Source organism: Carcharodon carcharias, assembly GCF_017639515.1.
Source record: "Carcharodon carcharias isolate sCarCar2 chromosome 37 unlocalized genomic scaffold, sCarCar2.pri SUPER_37_unloc_4, whole genome shotgun sequence".
Taxonomy (NCBI): Eukaryota; Metazoa; Chordata; class Chondrichthyes; order Lamniformes; family Lamnidae; genus Carcharodon; species Carcharodon carcharias.
In genome coordinates, this window is record NW_024470769.1 from 498,975 (window position 1) to 523,809 (window position 24,835).

The window sequence follows — 24,835 nt, forward strand, 5'->3', positions numbered from 1 at the left end:
CAGCGTAACAAATGATCAGAATAACATCAGTGTCAGTGTAACATCAGTGTCAAAGTTACACCAGGGTCAGAGTAACACAGGATCAGTGTATCACGGGATCAGAGAAACATCGGGGTCAGAGTAACATCGGGGTCAGAGTAACACAGGATCAGAGTAACACCAGGGTCAGATTACCACAGGATCTGAGTAACACAGGATCCGAGTAACACAGGATAAGAGTTACACACGATCAAATTAATGCCAGGATCAGAGTAAAACCGGGGCCAGAGTAACACAGGATCAGTTTAACACCAGGAGCAGAGTAACAACGGGGTCAGAGTAACACAGGATTAGAGTAACACCAGGATCAGTGTAACACGGGATCATTGTAACACCAGGATCAGATTAACACCAGGATCAGCGTAACACAGGTTCAAGTAACACCTGGATCAGATTAACACCAGGATCAGAGTAATACAGGGTCAGAGTAACATCGCGGTCAGAGTAACACCAGGATCTGATTAACACCAGGATCAGAGTAACACAGGGTCAAGTAACACCAGGATCAGATTAACACCAGGATCAGAGTAATACACGATCAGACTAATATCGGGTTCAGAGTAACACCGGGGGCAGGGTAACACAGTGTCAGAGCAACACAGGATCAGAGTAACAATGGGTTCAGAGTAACATCTGGATCAGAGTAACACCTAGATTAGAGTAAGACAGTATCAGAGTAACACCAGGATCAGTGCAACAACAGGGTCATTGTAACTCAGGATCAGAGTAACACTGGGGTCAGAGTAACAGAGGATCAGAGTAACACAGGATCAGAGTAACACAGGATCAGAGTAACACCAGGATAAGAGTAACACCAGGATCAGATTAACACGAGGATCAGAGTAAGACAAGAACAGAGTAACATCTGAATCAGATTAACACCAGGATCAGAGTAACACAGCATCAGAGTAACATCTGGGTCAGAGTAACACCAGGGTCAGATTACCACAGGATCTGAGGAATACAGGATCAGAGTAACACGGGATAAGAGTTACACAATATCAGAGTAACACCAGGATCAGAGTAACACCAGGGTCAGAGTAAGACAGGATCAGTTTAACACAAGGATCAGAGTAACACCGCGGTCAGAGTAACACAGGATTAGAGTAACACCAGGATCAGTGTAACACGGGATCATTTTAACACCAGGATCAGATTAACACCAGGATCAGAGTAACACAGGTTCAGAGTAACACCTGGATCAGATTAACAACAGGATCAGAGTAATACAGGGTCAGACTAACATCGCGGTCAGAGTAACACCAGGATCAGATTAACACCAGGATCAGAGTAACAACAGGAACAGATTAACACCAGGATCAGACTAACACAGGGTCAGAGTAACACAAGGGCAGAGTAACACAGGATCAGAGTAACACCAGGTCAGAGTAACACCAGGGTCACAGTAACACAGGATTAGATTATCACCAGGCTCAGAGTAACAACAGGTCCGAGTAACACCAAGGTCAGAGTAACACATGATTACAGTATCACCAGGATCAGAGTAACACAGGATCAGAGAAACACCAGGATCAGATTAACTCCAGGATCAGAGTAACACAGCGTCAGAGTAACATCGGGGTCAGAGTAACACCAGCATAAGTGTAACACGGGATCATTGTAACACCAGGATCAGATTAACACCAGGATCAGAGTAACACAGGTTCAGAGTAACACCTGGAGCAGATTAACACCAGGATCAGGGTAATACAGGGTCATAGTAACATCGCGGTCAGTGTAACACCAGGATCTGATTAACACCAGGATCAGAGTAACACAGGGTCAAGTAACAACAGGATCAGATTAAAACCAGGATCAGAGTAATATACGGTCAGACGAACATCGGGGTCAGAGTCACAACGGGGGGAGGGTAACACAGTGTCAGAGCAACACAGGATCAGAGTAACAGCGGGGTCAGAGTAACATCGGGATTAGAGTAACACCTAGATTAGAGTAAGACAGTATCAGAGGAACACCAGGATCAGTGTAACACCTGGGTCAGAGTAACTCAGGATCAGAGTAACACTGGGGTCAGAGTAACAGAGGATCAGAGTAACACCGGGATCAGAGTAACACAGGAACAGAGTAACATAGGATCAGAGTAACACCAGGATCAGTGTAACACCAGGATCAGATTAACACGAGGATCAGAGTAATACAGGGTCAAAGTAACATCGCGGTCAGATTAACACCAGGATCTGAATAACACCAGGATCAGAGTAACACAGGGTCAAGTAACACCAGGATCAGATTAACACCAGGATCAGAGTAATACACGGTCAGACGAACATCGGGGTCAGAGTAACACCGGGGGCAGTGTAACACAGGGTCAGAGCAACACAGGATCAGAGTAACAACGGGGTCAGAGTAACATCAGGATCAGAGTAACATCTAGATTAGAGTAAGACAGTATCAGAGTAACACCAGGATCAGTGCAACAACAGTATCAGGGTAACTCAGGATCAGAGTAACACTGGGGTCAGAGTAACAGAGGATCAGAGTAACACCGGGATCAGAGTAACACAGGATCAGAGTAACACAGGATCAGAGTAACACCAGGATAAGAGTAACACCAGGATCAGATTAACACGAGGATCAGAGTAACACAGGATCAGACTAACATCTGAATCAGATTAACACCAGGATAGGAGTAATACAGCATCAGAGTAACATCGGGGTCAGAGTAACACCAGGGTCAGATTACCACAGGATCTGAGGAACACAGGATGAGAGTAACACGGGATAAGAGTTACATACGATCAGAGTAACAACAGGATCAGAGTAACACCAGGGTCAGAGTAACACAGGATCAGTTTAACACCAGGATCAGAGTAACACCGCGGTCAGAGTAACACAGGATTAGAGTAACACCAGGATCAGTGTAACACGGGATCATTGTAACACCAGGATCAGATTAACACCAGGATCAGAGTAACACAGGTTCGGAGTAACACCTGGATCAGATTAACACCAGGATCAGAGTAATACAGGGTCAGAGTAACATCGCGGTCAGAGTAACACCAGGATCAGATTAACACCAGGATCAGAGTAACAACAGGAACAGATTAACACCAGGATCAGACTAACACAGGGTCAGAGTAACAAAAGGGCAGAGTAACACACGATCAGAGTAACACCAGGTCAGGGTAACATAAGGGTCACAGTAACACAGGATTAGATTATCACCAGGCTCAGAGTAACCCCAGGTCCGAGTAACACCAAGGTCAGAGTAACACATGATTACAGTATCACCAGGATCAGAGTAACACAGGATCAGAGAAACACCAGGATCAGATTAACTCCAGGATCAGACTAAAACAGCATCAGAGTAACATCGGGGTCAGAGTAACACCAGGATAAGTGTAACACGGGATCATTGTAACACCTGGATCAGATTAACACCAGGATCAGAGTAACACAGGTTCAGAGTAACACCTGGATCAGATTAACACCAGGATCAGGGTAATACAGGGTCATAGTAACATCGCGGTCAGAGTAACACCAGGATCTGATTAACACCAGGATCAGCGTAACACAGGGTCAAGTAACACCAGGATCAGATTAACACCAGGATCAGAGTAATACACGGTCAGACGAACATCGGGGTCAGAGTAACACCGGGGGGAGGGTAACACAGTGTCAGAGCAACACTGGATCAGAGTAACAGCGGGGTCAGAGTAACATCGGGATTAGAGTAACACCTAGATTAGAGTAAGACAGTATCAGAGGAACACCAGGATCAGTGTAACACCTGGGTCAGAGTAACTCAGGATCAGAGTAACACTGGGGTCAGAGTAACAGAGGATCAGAGTAACACCGGGATCAGAGTAACACAGGATCAGAGTAACACAGGATCAGAGTAACACCAGGATCAGTGTAACACCAGGATCAGATTAACACGAGGATCAGAGTAATACATGGTCAAAGTAACATCGCGGTCAGATTAACACCAGGATCTGATTAACACCAGGATCAGAGTAACACAGGGTCAAGTAACACCAGGATCAGATTAATACCAGGATCAGAGTAATACACGGTCAGATGAACATCCGGGTCAGAGTAACACCGGGGGCAGGGTAACACAGTGTCAGCGCAACACAGGATCAGAGTAACAGCGGGGTCAGAGTAACATCGGGATCAGAGTAACACCTAGATTAGAGTAAGACAGTATCAGAGTAACACCAGGATCAGTGTAACACCAGGGTCAGAGTAACTCAGGATCAGAGTAACACTGGGGTCAGAGTAACAGAGGATCAGAGTAACACCGCGATCAGAGTAACATTGGATCAGAGTAACACAGGATCAGAGTAACACCAGGATCAGAGTAACACCAGGAACAGATTAACACCAGGATCAGACTAACACAGGGTCAGTGTAACACAGGGGCAGAGTAAAACAGGATCAGAGTAACACCAGGTCAGAGTAACACAAGGGTCAGAGTAACACAGGATTAGATTATCACCAGGCTCAGAGTAACACCAGGTCAGAGTAACACCAAGGTCAGAGTAACACAGGATTAAAGTATCACCAGGATCAGAGTAACGCAGGATCAGAGTAACACCAGGATCAGATTAACACCAGGATCAGAGTAATACAGCGTCAGAGTAACATCGGGGTCAGAGTAACACCAGGGTCAGCGTCACACAGGATCAGAATAACATCAGTGTCAATGTAACATCAGTGCCAAGGTTACACCAGGGTCAGAGTAACACAGGACCAGAGTAACACGGGATCAGAAAAACATCGGGGTCAGAGTAACATCGGGGTCAGAGTAAAACAGGATCAGAGTAACACCAGGGTCAGATTACCACAGGATCTGATTAACACAGGATCAGAGTAACACAGGATAAGGGTTATACATAATCAGAGTAACACCAGGATCAGAGTAACACCGGGGCCAGAGTAACACAGGATTAGAGTAACACCAGGATCAGTGCAACACGGGATCATTGTAACACCAGGATCAGATTAACACCAGGATCAGAGTAACACAGGTTCAGAGTAACACCTGGATCTGATTAACACCAGGATCAGAGTAATACAGGGTCAGAGTAACATCGCGGTCAGAGTAATACCAGGATCTGATTAACACCAGGATCAGAGTAACACAGGGTCAAGTAACACCAGGATCAGATTAACACCAGGATCAGAGTAATACAGGGTCAGACGAACATCGGGGTCAGAGTAACACAGGGGGCAGAGTAACACAGTGTCAGAGCAACACATGATCAGAGTAACAGCCGTGTCAGAGTAACATCAGGATCAGAGTAACACCTAGATTAGAGTAAGACAGTATCAGAGTAACACCAGGATCAGTGTAACACCAGGTTCAGAGTAACTCAGGATCAGAGTAACACTGGGGTCAGAGTAACAGAGGATCAGAGTAACACCACGATCAGAGTAACACAGGATCAGAGTAACACCAGGATCAGAGTATCACCAGGATCAGATTAACACGAAGATCAGAGTAACACAGGGTCAGAGTAACACCAGAATCAGATTAACACCAGGATCAGAGTAATACAACATCACAGTAAAATCGGGGTCAGAGTAACACCTGGGTCAGATTACCACAGGATCTGAGTAACACAGGATCAGAGTAACACAGGATAAGAGTTACACACGATTAGAGTAACACCAGGATCAGAGTAATACCAGGGTCAGAGTAACACAGGATCAGTTTAACAAAACGGTCAGAGTAACACCGGGGTCAGAGTAACAGCGGATTAGTGTAACACCAGGATCAGTGTAACACGGGATCATTGTAACACTAGGATCAGATTAACACCAGGATCAGAGTAACAGAGGTTCAGAGTAACACCAGGATGAGATTAACACCAGAATCAGAGTAATACAGGGTCAGAGTAACATCGCTTTCAGAGTAACACCAGGATCTGATTAACACCAGGATCAGAGTAACACAGGGTCATGTAACACCAGGATCAGGTTAACACCAGGATCAGAGTAATACACGGTCAGACAAACATCGGGGTCAGAGTAACACCGGGGGCAGGGTAACACAGTGTCTGAGTAATACAGGATCAGAGTAACAGCGGTGTCAGAGTAACATCGGGATCAGAGTAACACCTAGATTAGAGTAAGTCAGTATCAGAGTAACACCAGGATCAGTGTAACACCAGGGTCAGAGTAAATCAGGATCAGAGTAACACAGGATCAGAGTAACACAGGATCAGGGTAACGCCAGGATCAGAGTAACACCAGGAACAGATTAACACCAGGATCAGACTAACACAGGGACAGAGTAACACAGGGGCAGAGTAACACAGGATCAGAGTAACACCAGGTCAGAGTAACACCAAGGTCAGAGTAACACAGGATTAGATTATCACCAGGATCAGAGTAACACCAGGTCAGAGTAACACCAAGGTCAGAGTAACACAGGATTACAGTATCACCGTGATCAGAGTAACACAGGATCAGAGTAACACCAGGATCAGATTAACACCAGGATCAGAGTAATACAGCGTCAGAGTAACATCGGAGTCAGAGTAACACCAGGGTCAGCGTAACACAGGATCAGAATAACATCAGTGCCAGTGTAGCATTAGGGTCAAAGTTACACTAGGGTCAGAGTAACACAGGATCAGAGTAACACGGAATCAGAGAAACATCGGTGTCAGAGTAACATCGGGGTCATAGTAACACAGGATCAGAGTAACACCAGGGTCAGATTACCACAGGATCTGTGTAACACAGGATCAGAGTAACACAGGATAAGATTTAAACACGATCAGAGTAACACCAGGATCAGAGTAACACCGGGGTCAGAGTAACACAGGATCAGTTTAACACCAGGATCAGAGTAACACCGGGGTCAGAGTAACACAGGATTAGAGTAACACCAGGATCAGTGTAAAACGGGATCATTGTAACACCAGGATCAGATTAACACCAGGATCAGAGTAACACAGGTTCAAAATAAAACCTGGATCAGATTAACACCAGGATCATAGTAATACAGGGTCAGAGTAACATCGCGGTCAGAAAAACACAGGGATCTGATTAACACCAGGACCAGAGTAACACAGTGTCAAGTAACACCAGGATCAGATTAACATCAGGATCAGAGTAATACACGGTCAGACGAACATCGGGGAAGAGTAACACCGGGGGCAGGGTAACACAGTGTCAGAGCAACACAGGATCAGAGTAACACCAGGATCAGATTAACACCAGGATCAGAGTAATACAGCGTCAGAGTAACATTGGAGTCAGAGTAACACCAGGGTCAGCGTAACACAGGATCAGAATAACATCAGTGCCAGTGTAGCATCAGGGTCAAAGTTACACTAGGGTCAGAGTAACACAGGATCAGAGTAACACGGGATCAGAGAAACATCGGTGTCAGAGTAACATCGGGGTCATAGTAACACAGGATCAGAGTAACACCAGGGTCAGATTATCACAGCATCTGTGTAACACAGGATCAGAGTAACACAGGATAAGATTTACACACTATCAGAGTAACACCGGGGTCAGAGTAACTCAGGAACAGAGTAACACTTGGGTCAGAGTAACAGAGGATCAGAGTAACACCGTGGTCGGATTACCACAGGATCTGATTAACACAGGATCAGAGAAACACAGGATAAGAGTTACACACGATCAGAGTAACAACAGGATCAGAGTAACACCAGGGTCAGAGTAACACAGGAACAGTTTAACACCAGGATCAGAGTAACACCGGGGTCAGAGTAACACAGGATTAGAGTAACACCAGGATCAGTCTAACACGGGATCATTGTAACACCAAGATCAGATTAACACCAGGATCAGAGTAACACAGGTTCAGAGTAACACCAGGATCAGATTAACACCAGGATCAGAGTAATACAGGGTAAGAGTAACATCGCAGTCAGAGTAACACCAGGATCTGATTAACACCAGGATCAGAGTAACACAGGGTCAAGTAACACCAGGATCAGATTAACACCAGGATCAGAGTAACACCAGGGTCAGATTACCACAGGATCTGAGTAACACAGGATCAGAGTAACACAGGATAAGAGTAACACCGGGGTCAGAGTAACACAGGATCACTTTAACACCAGGATCAGAGTAACACCGTGTTCAGAGTAACACAGGATTAGAGTAACACCAGGATCAGTGTAACACGGGATCATTGTAACACCAGGATCAGATTAACACCAGGATCAGAGTAACACAGGTTCAGAGTAACACCAGGATCAGATTAACACCAGGATCAGAGTAATACAGGGTAAGAGTAACATCGCAGTCAGAGTAACACCAGGATCTGATTAACACCACGATCAGAGTAACACAGGGTCAAGTAACAACAGGATCAGATTAACACCAGTATCAGAGTAATACACTGTCAGACGAACATCGGGGTTAGAGTAACACCGGGGGCAGGGTAACACAGTGTCAGAGCAACACAGGATCAGAGGAACTGCGGGGTCAGAGTAACATCGGGATCAGAGTAACACCTAGATTAGAGTAAGACAGTATCAGAGTAACACCAGGATCAGTGTAACACCAGGGTCAGAGTAACTCAGGATCAGAGTAACACTGGGGTCAGAGTAACAGAGGATGAGAGTAACATAGGATCAGAGTAACAACAGGAACAGATTAACACCAGGATCAGACTAACACAGGGTCAGAGTAAAACAGGATCAGAGTAACACAGGATCAGAGTAACACCAGGTCAGAGTAACACCAGGGTCAGAGTAACACAGGATTAGATTATCACCAGGATCAGAGTAACACCAGGTCAGAGTAACACCAAGGTCAGAGTAACACAGGATTACAGTATCACCAGGATCAGAGTAACACAGAATCAGAATAACACCAGGATCAGATTAACACCAGGATCAGAGTAATACAGCGTCAGAGTAACATCGGGGTCAGAGTAACACCAGGGTCAGCGTAACACAGGATCAGAATAACATCAGTGCCAGTGTAGCATCAGGGTCATAGTTACACCAGGGTCAGAGTAACACAGGATCAGAGGAACACGGGATCAGAGAAACATCGGTGTCAGAATAACTTCGGGGTCATAGTAACACAGGATCAGAGTAACACCAGGGTCAGTTTACCACAGGATCTGTGTAACACAGGATCAGAGTAACACAGGATGAGAGTTACACACGATCAGAGTAACACGAGGATCAGAGTAACACCGGGGTCAGAGTAACACAGGATTAGTTTAACACCAGGATCAGACTAACACCGGGGTCAGAGTAACACAGGATCAGAGTAACACCAGGATCATTGTAACACGGGATCATTGTAACACCAGGATCAGATTAACACCAGGATCAGAGTAACACAGGTTCAAAATAACACCTGGATCAGATTAACACCAGGATCAGAGTAATACAGGGTCAGAATAACATCACGGTCAGCGTAACACCAGGATCTGATTAACACCAGGATCAGAGTAACCCAGGGTCAAGTAACACCGGGATCAGATTAACACCAGGATCAGAGTAATACACGGTCAGACAAACATTGGGGTCAGAGTAACACCGGGGGCAGGGTAACACAGTGTCAGAGCAACACAGGAAAAGAGTAACAGCGGGGTCAGATAAACATCAGGATCAGAGTACCACCTAGATTAGAGTAAGATAGTATCGTAGTAACACCAGGATCAGTGTAACACCAGGGTCAGAGTAACTCAGGATCAGAGTAACACTCTGGTCAGAGTAACAGAGGATCAGAGTAACACCGGGGTCAGATTACCACAGGAACTGAGTAACACAGGATCAGAGTAACACAGCATAAGAGTTACACTCGGTCAGAGTAACACCAGGATCAGAGTAACACCGGGGTCAGAGTAACACAGGATCACTTTAACACCAGGATCAGAGTAACACCGTGGTCAGAGTAACACAGGATTAGAGTAACCCCAGGATCAGATTAACACCAGGATCAGAGTAATACACTGTCAGACGAACATCGGGGTTAGAGTAACACCGGGGGCAGGGTAACACAGTGTCAGAGCAACAGAGGAGCAGAGTAACAGCGGGGTCAGAGTAACATCGGGATCAGAGTAACACCTAGATTAGAGTAAGACAGTATCAGAGTAACACCAGGATCAGTGTAACACCAGGGTCAGAGTAACTCAGGATCAGAGTAACACTGGGGTCAGAGTAACAGAGGATCAGAGTAACACCTGGATCAGAGTAACACAGGATCAGAGTAACACAGGATCAGAGTAACACCAGGATCAGAGTAACAACGGGATCAGATTAACATGAGGATCAGAGTAAAACAGGGTCAGAGTAACAACAGAATCAGATTAACACCAGGATCAGAGTAATACAGCATCAGAGTAATATCGGGGTCAGAGTAACACCAGGGTAAGATTACCACAAGATCTGCGTAACACAGCTTCAGATTAACACAGGATAATAGTTACACAGGATCAGAGTAACACCAGGATCAGAGTAACACCTGGGTCAGAGTAACACAGGATCAGTTAAATACCAGGATCATAGTAACACCGCGGTCAGAGTAACACAGGATTAAAGTAACACCAGGATCAGTGTAACACGGGATCATTGTAATACCAGGATCAGTTTAACACCAGGACCAGAGTAACACAGCTTCAGATTAACACCTGGATCAGATTAACACCAGGATCAGAGTAATACAGGGTCAGAGTAACATCGCGGTCAGAGTAACACCAGGATCTGATTAACACCAGGATCAGAGTAACACAGGATCAAGTAACACCAGGATCAGATTAACACCAGGATCAGAGTAATACACGGTCAGACGAACATCAGGGTCAGAGTTACACCGGGGGCAGGGTAACACAATGTCAGAGTAACACAGGATCAGAGTAACAGCGGGGTCAGAGTAACATCGTGATCACAGTAACACCTAGATTAGAGTAAGACAGTATCAGAGTTACACCAGGATCAGTGTAACACAGGATCAGAGTAACACAGGATCAGAGTACCACAGGATCAGAGTAACACCAGGATCAGATTAACACCAGGATCAGACTTACACAGGGTCAGAGTAACACAGGATCAGAGTAACACCAGGTCAGAGTAACACCAGGGTCAGAGTAACACAGGATTAGATTATCACCAGGCTCAGATTAACACCAGGATCAGAGAAACACAGGTTCAAAATAACAACTGGATCACATTAACACCAGGATCAGAGTAATACAGGGTCAGAGTAACATCGCGGTCAGCGTAACACCAGAATCTTATTAACACCAGGATCAGAGTAACACAGGGTCAAGTAACACCAGGAACAGATTAACACCAGGATCAGAGTAATACACGGTCAGAGGAACATCGGGGTCAGAGTAACACCGGGGGCAGTGTAACACAGTGTCAGAGCAACACAGGATCAGAGTAACAGAGGTTCAGAGTAACACCTGGATCAGATTAACTCCAGGATCAGAGTAATACAGGGTCAGAGTAACATCGCGGTCAGATTAAAACCAGGTTCTGATGAACACCAGGATCAGAGTAACACAGGGTCAAATAACACCAGTATCAGATTAACACCAGGATCAGAGTAATACACGGTCAGACGAACATCGGGGTCAGAGTAACACCGGGGGCAGGGTAACACAGTGTCAGAGCAACACAGGATCAGAGTAACAACGTGGTCAGAGTAACATCGGGATCAGAGTAACACCTAGATTAGAGTAAGACAGTATCAGAGTAACACCAGGATCAGTGTAACACCAGGGTCAGAGTAACTCAGGATAAGAGTAACACTGGGGTCAGAGTAACAGAGCATCAGAGTAACACCGGGATCAGAGTAACACAGGATCAGAGTAACACCAGGATCAGAGTAAAACCAAGAACAGATTAACACGAGGATCAGAGTAACAGAGGGTCAGAGTATCACCAGAATGAGATTAACACCAGGATCAGAGTAATACTGCATCAGAGTAACATCGGGATCAGAGTAACACCAGGGTCAGATTACCACAAGATCTGAGCAACACAGGTTCAGAGTAACACAGGATAAGAGTTACACACGATCAGAGTAACACCAGGATCAGATTAACACCGGGGTCAGAGTAACACAGGATCAGTTTAAAACCAGGATCAGAGTAACACCACGGTCAGAGTAACACAGTATGAGAGTAACACCAGGATCAGTGTAACACGGGATCATTGTAAAACCAGGATCAGATTAACACCAGGATCAGAGTAACACAGGTTCAAAGTAACACCAGGATCAGATTAACACCAGAATCAGAGTAATACACGTTCAGAGTAACATCGTGGTCAGAGTAACTACAGGATCAGAGTAACACAGGATCAGAGTAACATCGGGATCAGAGTAACATAGGATCAGAGTAAAACAGGATCAGATTAACACAGGATCAGAGTAACACCAGGATCAGAGTAACACCAGGAACAGATTAACACCAGGATCAGACTAACACAGGGTCAGAGAAACACAGGGGCAGAGTAACACAGGATCAGAGTAACACCAGGTCAGAGTAACACAAGGGTCAGATTAACACAGGATTAGATTATCACCAGGATCAGAGTAACACCAGGTCAGAGTAACAACAAGGTCAGAGTAACACAGGATTACAGTATCACCGTGATCAGAGTAACACAGGATCAGAGTAACACCAGGATCAGATTAAGACCAGGATCAGAGTAATACAGCGTCAGAGTAACATCGGGGTCAGAGTAACACCAGGGTCAGCGTAACACAGGATCAGAATAACATCAGTGCCAGTGTAGCATCAGGGTCAAAGTTACACCAAGGTTAGAGTAACACAGCATCAGAGTAACACAGGATAAGAGTTACACACGATCAGAGTAACACCAGGATCAGAGTAATACCGTGGTCAGAGTAACACAGGATTAGAGTAACACCAGGATCAGTGTAACACGGGATCATTGCAACACCAGGATCAGATTAACACCAGGATCAGAGTAACACAGGTTCATGTAACACCAGGATCAGATTAACACCAGGATCAGAGTTATACACGGTCAGACGAACATCGGTGTCAGAGTAAAACCGGGGGCAGGGTAACACAGTGCCAGAGCAACAGAGGATCAGAGTAACAGCGGGGTCAGAGGAACATTGGGATCAGAGTAGCACCTAGATTAGAGTAAGACAGTATCAGAGTAACACCAGGATCAGTGTAAAACCAGGGTCAGAGTAACTCAGGATCAGAGAAACACTGGGGTCAGACTAACAGAGGATCAGAGTAACTCCAGGGTCAGATTACCACAGGATCTGAGTAACACAGGATCAGAGTAACACAGGATAAGAGTTACACACGATCAGTGTAACACGAGGATCAGAGTAACAACGGGGTCAGAGTAACACAGGCTCAGTTTAACACCAGGATCAGAGTAACACCGTGGTCAGAGTAACACAGGATTAGAGTAACACCAGGATCAGTGTAACACGGGATCATTGTAACACCAGGATCAGATTAACACCAGGATCAGAATAACACAGCTTCAGAGTAACACCTGGATCAGATTAACACCAGGATCAGAGTAATACAGCGTCAGAGTAACATGGCGGTCAGATTAAAACCAGGATCTGATGAACACCAGGATCAGAGTAACACAGGGTCAAGTAACACCAGGATCAGATTAACACCAGGATCAGAGTAATACACGGTCAGACGAACATCGAGGTCAGAGTAACACCAGGGGCAGGGTAACACCGTGTCAGAGCATCACAGGATCAGAGTAACAACGGGGTCAGAGTAACATCGGGATTAGAGTAACACCTAGATTAGAGTAAGACAGTATCAGAGTAACACCAGGATCAGTGTAACACCAGGTCAGAGTAACTCAGGATCAGAGTAACACTGGGGTCAGAGTAACAGAGCATCAGAGTAACACCGGGATCAGAGTAACACAGGATCAGAGTAACAAAGGATCAGAGTAACACAGGATCAGATTAACACCAGGATCAGAGTAAGACCAATATCAGATTAACCCAAGGATCAGAGTAACACAGGGTCAGAGTATCACCAGAATCAGATTAACACCAGGATCAGAGTAATACAGCATCAGAGTAACATCGGGATCAGAGTAACACCAGGGTCAGATTACCACTGGATCTGAGTAACACAGGTTCAGAGTAACACAGGATAAGAGTTACACACGATCAGAGTAACACCAGGATCAGAGAAACACCGGGGTCAGAGTAACACAGGATCAGTTTAACACCAGGATCAGAGTAACACCGCGGTCAGAGTAACACAGTATGAGAGTAACACCAGGATCAGTGTAACACGGGATCATTGTAACACCAAGATCAGATTAACACCAGGATCAGAGTAACACAGGTTCAAAGTAACACCAGGATCAGATTAACACCAGAATCAGAGTAATACATGTTCAGAATAACATCGTGGTCAGAGTAAAACCAGGATCAGAGTAACACAGGATCAGAGTAACACCAGGATCAAAGTAACAACAGGAACAGATTAACACCGGGATCAGACTAACACAGGGTCAGAGTAACACAGGATCAGAATAAAACAGGATCAGAGTAACACCAGGTCAGAGTAACACCAGGATCAGTGTAACACGGGATCATTGTAACACCAGGATCAGATTAACACCAGGATCAGAGAGACACAGGTTCAAAATAACAACTGGATCAGATTAACACCAGGATCAGAGTAATACAGGGTCAGAGTAACATCGCGGTCAGCGTAACACCAGAATCTCATTAACACCAGGATCAGAGTAACACAGGGTCAAGTAACACCAGGATCAGATTAACACCAGGATCAGAGTAATACACGGTCAGAGGAACATCGGGGTCAGAGTAACACCGGGGGCAGTGTAACACAGTGTCAGAGCAACACAGGATCAGAGTAACACAGGTTCAGAGTAACACCTGGATCAGATTAACACCAGGATCAGAGTAATACAGGGTCAGAGTAACATCGCGGTCAGATTAAAACCAGGTTCTGATGAACACTAGGATCAGAGTAACACAGGGTCAAATAACACCAGTATCAGATTAACACCAGGATCAGAGTAATACACGGTCAGACGAACATCGGGGTCAGAATAACACCGGGGGCAGGGTAACACAGTGTCAGAGCAACACAGGATCAGAGTAACAACGGGGTCAGAGTAACATCGGGATCAGAGTAACACCTAGATTAGAGTAAGACAGTATCAGTGTAACACCAGGATCAGTGTAACACCAGGGTCAGAGTAACTCAGGATAAGAGTAACACTGGGGTCAGAGTAACAGAGCATCAGAGTAACACCAGGATCAGAGTAACACAGGATCAGAGTAACACCAGGATCAGAGTAAAACCAAGATCAGATTAACACGAGGATCAGAGTAACACAGGGTCAGAGTATCACCAGAATGAGATTAACACCAGGATCAGAGTAATACAGCATCAGAGTAACATCGGGATCAGAGTAACACCAGGGTCAGATTACCACAGGATCTGAGTAACACAGGTTCAGAGTAACACAGGATAAGAGTTACACACGATCAGAGTAACACCAGGATCAGATTAACACCGGGATCAGAGTAACACAGGATCAGTTTAACACCAGGATCAGAGTAACACCACGGTCAGAGTAACACAATATGAGAGTAACACCAGGATCAGTGTAACACGGGATCATTGTAACACCAGGATCAGATTAACACCAGGATCAGAGTAACACAGGTTCAAAGTAACACCAGGATCAGATTAACACCAGAATCAGAGTAATACACGTTCAGAGTAACATCGTGGTCAGAGTAACACCAGGATCAGAGTAACACAGGATCAGAGTAACATCGGGATCAGAGTAACATAGGATCAGAGTAAAACAGGATCAGATTAACACAGGATCAGAGTAACACCAGGATCAGAGTAACACCAGGAACAGATTAACACCAGGATCAGACTAACACAGGGTCAGAGTAACACAGGGGCAGAGTAACACAGGATCAGAGTAACACCAGGTCAGAGTAACACAAGGGTCAGATTAACACAGGATTAGATTATCACCAGGATCAGAGTAACACCAGGTCAGAGTAACACCAAGGTCAGAGTAACACAGGATTACAGTATCACCGTGATCAGAGTAACACAGGATCAGAGTAAAACCAGGATCAGATTAAGACCAGGATCAGAGTAATACAGCGTCAGAGTAACATCGGGGTCAGAGTAACACCAGGTTCAGCGTAACACAGGATCAGAATAACATCAGTGCCAGTGTAGCATCAGGGTCAAAGTTACACCAGGGTTAGAGTAACACAGGATCAGAGTATCACGGGATCAGAGAAACATCGGTGTCAGAGTAACATCGGGGTCAGAGTAACACAGGATCAGAGTAACACCAGGGTCAGATTACCACAGGATCTGTGTTACACAGCATCAGAGTAACACAGGATAAGAGTTACACACGATCAGAGTAACACCAGGATCAGAGTAACACCGTGGTCAGAGTAACACAGGATTAGAGTAACACCAGGATCAGTGTAACACGGGATCATTGCAACACCAGGATCAGATTAACACCAGGATCAGAGTAACACAGGTTCATTTAACACCAGGATCAGATTAACACCAGGATCAGAGTTATACATGGTCAGACGAACATCGGTGTCAGAGTAAAACCGGGGGCAGGGTAACACAGTGCCAGAGCAACAGAGGATCAGAGTAACAGCGGGGTCAGAGTAACATTGGGATCAGAGTAACACCTAGATTAGAGTACGACAGTATCAGAGTAACACCAGGATCAGTGTAAAACCAGGGTCAGAGTAACTCAGGATCAGATAAACACTGGGGTCAGACTAACAGAGGATCAGAGTAACACCAGGGTCAGATTACCACAGGATCTGAGTAACACAGGATCAGAGTAACACAGGATAAGAGTTACACACGATCAGTGTAACACGAGGGTCAGAGTAACAACGGGGTCAGAGTAACACAGGCTCAGTTTAACACCAGGATCAGAGTAACACCGTGGTCAGAGTAACACAGGATTAGAGTAACACCAGGATCAGTGTAACACGGGATCATTGTAACACCAGGATCAGATTAACACCAGGATCAGAGTAACACAGCTTCAGAGTAACACCTGGATCAGATTAACACCAGGATCAGAGTAATACAGGGTCAGAGTAACATCGCGGTCAGATTAAAACCAGGATCTGATGAACACCAGGATCAGAGTAAGACAGGGTCAAGTAACACCAGGATCAGATTAACACCAGGATCAGAGTAATACACGGTCAGACGAACATCGGGGTCAGAGTAACACCAGGGGCAGGGTAACACAGTGTCAGAGCATCACAGGATCAGAGTAACAACGGGGTCAGAGTAACATCGGGATTAGAGTAACACCTAGATTAGAGTAAGACAGTATCAGAGTAACACCAGGATCAGTGTAACACCAGGTCAGAGTAACTCAGGATCAGAGTAACACTGGGGTCAGAGTAACAGAGCATCAGATTAACACCGGGATCAGAGTAACACAGGATCAGAGTAACACAGGATCAGATTAACACCAGGATCAGAGTAAAACCAATATCAGATTAACACGAGGATCAGAGTAACACAGGGTCAGAGTATCACCAGAATGAGATTAACACCAGGATCAGAGTAATACAGCATCAGAGTAACATCGGGATCAGAGTAACACCAGGGTCAGATTACCACTGGATCTGAGTAACACAGGTTCAGAGTAACACAGGATAAGAGTTACACACGATCAGAGTAACACCAGGATCAGAGTTCACCGGGGTCAGAGTAACACAGTATGAGAGTAACACCAGGATCAGTGTAACACGGGATCATTGTAACACCAAGATCAGATTAATACCAGGATCAGAGTAACACAGGTTCAAAGTAACACCAGGATCAGATTAACACCAGAATCAGAGTAATACAGGTTCAGAATAACATCGTGGTCAGAGTAAAACCAGGATCAGAGTAACACAGGATCAGAGTAACACCAGGATCAAAGTAACAACAGGAACAGATTAACACCGGGATCAGACTAACACAGGGTCAGAGTAACACAGGGTCAGAATAAAACAGGATCAGAGTAACACCAGGTCAGAGTAACACCAGGATCAGTGTAACACGGGATCATTGTAACACCAGGATCAGATTAACACCAGGATCAGAGAAACACAGGTTCAAAATAACAACTGGATCAGATTAACACCAGGATCGGAGTAATACAGGGTCAGAGTAACATCGCGGTCAGCGTAACACCAGAAACTTATTAACACCAGGATCAGAGTAACACAGGGTCAAGTAACACCAGGATCAGATTAACACCAGGATCAGAGTAATACACGGTCAGAGGAACATCGGGGTCAGAGTAACACCGGGGGCAGTGTAACACAGTGTCAGAGCAACACAGGATCAGAGTAAAACAGGTTCAGAGTAACACCTGGATCAGATTAACACCAGGATCAGAGTAATACAGGGTCAGAGTAACATCGCGGTCAGAATAAAACCAGGTTCTGATGAACACCAGGATCAGAGTAACACAGGGTCAAATAACACCAGTATCAGATTAACACCAGGATCAGAGTAATACACGGTCAGAAGAACATCGGGGTCAGAGTAACACCGGGGGCAGGGTAACACAGTGTCAGAGCAACACAGGATCAGATTAACAACGGGGTCAGAGTAACATCGGGATTAGAGTAACACCTAGATTAGAGTAAGACAGTATCAGAGTAACACCAGGATCAGTGCAACACCAGGTCAGAGTAACTCAGGATCAGAGTAACACTGGGGTCAGAGTAACAGAGCATCAGAGTAACACCGGGATCAGAGTAACACAGGATCCGAGTAACACAGGATCAGATGAACACCAGGATCAGAGTAAAACCAATATCAGATTAACACGAGGATCAGAGTAACACAGGGTCAGAGTATCACCAGAATCAGATTAACACCAGGGTCAGATTACCACTGGATCTGAGTAACACAGGTTCAGAGTAACACAGGATAAGAGATACACACGATCAGAGTAACACCAGGATCAGAGTAACACCGGGGTCAGAGTAACACAGGATCAGTTTAACACCAGGATCAGAGTAACACCGCGGTCAGAGTAACACAGTATGAGAGTAACACCAGGATCAGTGTAACACGGGATCATTGTAACACCAGGATCAGATTAACACCAGGATCAGAGTAACACAGGTTCAAAGTAACACCAGGATCAGATTAACACCAGAATCAGAGTAATACAGGTTCAGATTAACATCGTGGTCAGAGTAAAACCAGGATCAGAGTAACACAGGATCAGAGTAACACCAGGATCAAAGTAACAACAGGAACAGATTAACACCGGGATCAGACTAACACAGGGTCAGAGTAACACAGGGTCAGAATAAAACAGGATCAGAGTAACACCAGGTCAGAGTAACACCAGGGTCAGAGTAACACAGGATTACAGTATCACCACGATCAGAATAACACCAGTATCAGATTAACACCAGGAACAGAGTAATACGGCGTCAGAGTAACATCGAGGTCAGAGTAACAACAGGGTCAGCGTAACACAGGATCAGAATAACATCAGTGTCAGTGTAACATCAGGGTCAAAGTTAAACCAGGGTCAGAGTAACACAGGATCAGAGTAACACGGGATCAGAGAAACATCGGGGTCAGTGTAACATCGGGGTCAGAGTAACACAGGATCAGAGTAACATCAGGGTCAGATTACCACAGGATCTGTGAAACACAGGATCAGAGTAACACAGGATAAGATTTACACACGATCAGAGTAACACCAGGATCAAAGTAACACCGCGGTCATAGTAGCACAGGATCAGTTTAACACCAGGATCAGAGTAACACCGGGGTCAGAGTAACACAGGATTAGAGTAACACCAGGATCAGTATAACACGGGATCATTGTAACACCAGGATCAGATTAACACCAGGTTCAGAGTAACACAGGTTCAGAGTAACACTTGGATCAGATTAACACCAGGATCAGAGTAAAAGAGGGTCAGAGTAACATCGCGGTCAGAGTAACACCAGGATCTGATTAACACCAGGATCAGATTAACACCAGGATCAGAGTAATACACGGTCAGACGAACATCAGGGTCAGAGTAACACCGGGGGCAGGGTAACACAGTGTCAGAGCAACACAGGATCAGAGTAACAGCGGGGTCAGAGTAACATCGGGATCAGAGTAACACCTAGATTAGAGTAAGACAGTATCAGAGTAACACCAGGATCAGTGTAAAACCAGGGTGAGAGTAACTCAGGATCAGAGTAACACTGGGGTCAGACTAACAGAGTATCAGAGTAACACCAGGGTCACATTACCACAGGATCTGAGTTACACAGGATCAGAGTAACAGAGGATAAGAGTTAAACACGATCAGAGTAACACCAGGATCAGAGTAACACCGGGGTCAGAGTAACACAGGATCAGTTTAACACCAGGATCAGAGTAACACCGGGGTCAGAGTAACACAGGATTAGAATAACACCAGGATCAGTGTAACACGGGATCATTGTAACACCAGGATCAGATTAACACCAGGATCAGAGTAATACAGGGTCAGAGTAACATCGCGTTCAGAGTAACACCAGGATCTGATTAACACCAGGATCAGAGTAACCCAGGGTCAAGTAACACCAGGATCAGATTAACACCAGGATCAGAGTAATACACGGTCAGACGAACATTTGGGTCAGAGTAAAACCGTGGGCAGGGTAACACAGTGTCAGAACAACACAGGATCAGAGTAACAGCCGGGTCAGAGTAACATCGGAATCAGAGTAACACCTCGATTAGAGTAAGACAGTATCAGAGTAAAATCAGGATCAGTGTAACACCAGGGTCAGAGTAACTCAGGATCAGAGTAACACTGGGGTCAGAGCAACAGAAGATCAGAGTAACACCGGGATCAGAGTAACACAGGATCAGAGTAACACAGGATCAGAGTAACACGAGGATCAGAGTAACACCAGGATGAGATTAACACGAGGATGAGAGTAACACAGGTTCAGAGTAACACCAGAATCAGATTAACACCAGGATCAGAGTAATACAGCATCAGAGTTACATCGGGGTCAGATTAACACCAGGGTCAGATTACCACAGGATCTGAGTAACACAGGATCAGAGTAACACAGGATAAGAGTTACACACGATCAGAGTTACACCAGGATCAAAGTAACACCAGCGTCAGAGTAACACAGGATCAGTTTAACACCAGGATCAGAGTAACACCGCAGTCAGAGTAGCACAGTATTAGAGTAACACAAGGATCAGTGTAACACAGGATCATTGTAACACCAGGATCAGAGTAATAAAGGGTCAGAGTAACATTGTGGTCAGTGTAACACCAGGATCTGATTAACACGAGGATCAGAGTAACACAGGGTCAAGTAACACCAGGAACAGATTAAAACCAGGATCAGAGTAATACACAGTCAGACGAACATCGGGGTCAGAGTAACACAGGATCAGAGTAACAGCGGGGTCAGAGTAACATCGGGATCAGAGTAACACCTAGATTAGAGTAAGAAAGTATCAGAGTAACACCAGGATCAGTGTAACACCAGGGTCAGAGTAACTCAGGATCAGAGTAACACTGGGGTCAGAGTAACAGAGGATCAGAGTAACACCGAGATCAGAGTAACACCAGGATCAGAGTAACACAGGATCAGAGTAACACCAGGATCAGAGTAACACCAGGAACAGATTTACACCAGGATCAGACTAACACAGGGTCATAGTAACACAGGGTCAGAGTAACACAGGATCAGAGTAACACCAGGTCAGAGTAACACCGTGGTCAGATTAACACAGGGTTAGAGTAACACCAGGATCAGATAAACACCAGGATCAGAGTAATACACTGTCAGATGAACATCGGGGTTAGATTAACACCGGGGGCATGGTAACACAGTGTCAGAGCAACAGAGGATCAGAGTAACAGCGGGGTCAGAGTAACATCGGGATCAGAGTAACACCTAGATTAGAGTAAGACAGTATCAGAGTAACACCAGGATCAGTGTAACACCAGGGTCAGAGTAACTCAGGATCAGAGTATCACATTGGTCAGAGTAACAGAGGATCAGAGTAACACCTGGATCAGAGTAACACAGGATGAGAGTAACACAGGATCAGAGTAACACCAGGTTCAGAGTACCAACAGGATCAGATTAACACGAGGATCAGAGTAAAACAGGGTCAGAGTAACAACAGAATCAGATTAACACCAGGATCAGAGTAATACAGCATCAGAGTAATATCGGGGACAGAGTAACACCAGGGTCAGATTACCACAGCATCTGAGTAACACAGGTCCAGAGTAACACAGGATAAGAGTTACACAGGATCAGAGTAACACCAGGATCAGAGTAACACCTGGGTCAGAGTAAAACAGGATCACTTTAATACCAGGATCATAGTAACACGGCGGTCAGAGTAACACAGGATTAGAGTAACACAAGGATCAGTGTAACACGGGATCATTGTAACACCAGGATCAGATTAACACCAGGATCAGAGTAACAAAGGTTCAGAGTAACACCTGGATCAGATTAACACCAGGATCAGAGTAATACAGGGTCAGAGTAACATCGCGGTCAGAGTAACACCAGGATCTGATTAACACCAGGATCAGAGTAACACAGGGTCAAGTAACACCAGGATCAGATTAACACCAGGATCAGAGTAATACGCGGTCAGACGAACATCGGGGTCAGAGTAACACCGTGGGCAGGGTAACACAGTGTCAGAACAACACAGGATCAGAGTAACAGCCGGGTCAGAGTAACATCGGGATCAGAGTAACACCTCGATTAGAGTAAGACAGTATCAGAGTAAAACCAGGATCAGTGTAACACCAGGGTCAGAGTAACTCAGGATCAGAGTAACACTGGGGTCAGAGTAACAGAGGATCAGAGTAACACCGGGATCAGAGTAACACAGGATCAGAGTAACACAGGATCAGAGTAACACCAGGATCAGAGTAACACCAGGATGAGATTAACACGAGGATGAGAGTAACACAGGTTCAGAGTAACACCAGAATCAGATTAACACCAGGATCAGAGTAATACAGCATCAGAGTTACATCGGGGTCAGATTAACACCAGGGTCAGATTACCACAGGATCTGAGTAACACAGGATCAGAGTAACACAGGATAAGATTTACACACGATCAGAGTTACACCAGGATCAAAGTAACACCAGCGTCAGAGTAACACAGGATCAGTTTAACACCAGGATCAGAGTAACACCGCAGTCAGAGTAGCACAGTATTAGAGTAACACAAGGAGCAGTGTAACACGGGATCATTGTAACACCAGGATCAGATTAACACCAGGAAAAGAGTAACACAGGTTCAAAGTAACAACAGGAGCAGATTAACACCAGGATCAGAGTAATAAAGGGTCAGAGTAACATTGTGGTCAGTGTAACACCAGGATCTGATTAACACGAGGATCAGTGTAACACAGGGTCAAGTAACACCAGGAACAGATTAAAACCAGGATCAGAGTAATACACAGTCAGACGAACATCGGGGTCAGAGTAACACCGGGGGCAGGGTAACACAGTGTCAGAGTAACACAGGATCAGAGTAACAGCGGGGTCAGAATAACATCGGGATCAGAGTAACACCTAGATTAGAGTAAGAAAGTACCAGAGTAACACCAGGATCAGTGTAACACCAGGTCAGAGTAAATCAGGATCAGAGTAACACTGGGGTCAGAGTAACAGAGGATCAGAGTAACACCGAGATCAGAGTAACACCAGGATCAGAGTAACACGGGATCAGAGTGACACCAGGATCAGAGTAACACCAGGAACAGATTTACACCAGGATCAGACTAACACAGGGTCATAGTAACACAGGGTCAGAGTAACACAGGATCAGAGTAACACCAGGTCAGAGTAACACCGTGGTCAGATTAACACAGGATTAGAGTAACACCAGGATCAGATAAACACCAGGATCAGAGTAATACACTGTCAGATGAACATCGGGGTTAGATTAACACCGGGGGCATGGTAACACAGTGTCAGAGCAACAGAGGATCAGAGTAACAGCGGGGTCAGAGTAACATCGGGATCAGAGTAACACCTAGATTAGAGTGAGACAGTATCAGAGTAACACCAGGATCAGTGTAACACCAGGGTCAGAGTAACTCAGGATCAGAGTAACACTGGGGTCAGAGTAACAGAGGATCAGAGTAACACCTGGATCAGAGTAACACAGGATCAGAGTAACACAGGATCAGAGTAACACCAGGATCAGAGTACCAACAGGATCAGATTAACACGAGGATCAGAGTAAAACAGGGTCAGAGTAACAACAGAATCAGATTAACACCAGGATCAGAGTAATACAGCATCAGAGTAATATCGGGGTCAGAGTAACACCAGGGTCAGATTACCACAGGATCTGAGTAACACAGGTCCAGAGTAACACAAGATAAGAGTTACACAGGATCAGAGTAACACCAGGATCAGAGTAACACCTGGGTCAGAGTAACACAGGATCAGTTTAATACCAGGATCATAGTAACACCGCGGACAGAGTAACACAGGATTAGAGTAACACCAGAATCAGTGTAACACGGGATCATTGTAACACCAGGATCAGATTAACACCAGGACCAGAGTAACACAGCTTCAGATTAACACCTGGATCAGATTAACACCAGGATCAGAATAATACAGGGTCAGAGTAACATCACGGTCAGAGTAACACCAGGATCTGATTAACACCAGGATCAGAGTAACACAGGATCAAGTAACACCAGGATCAGATTAAAACCAGGATCAGAGTAATACACGGTCAGACGACCATCGG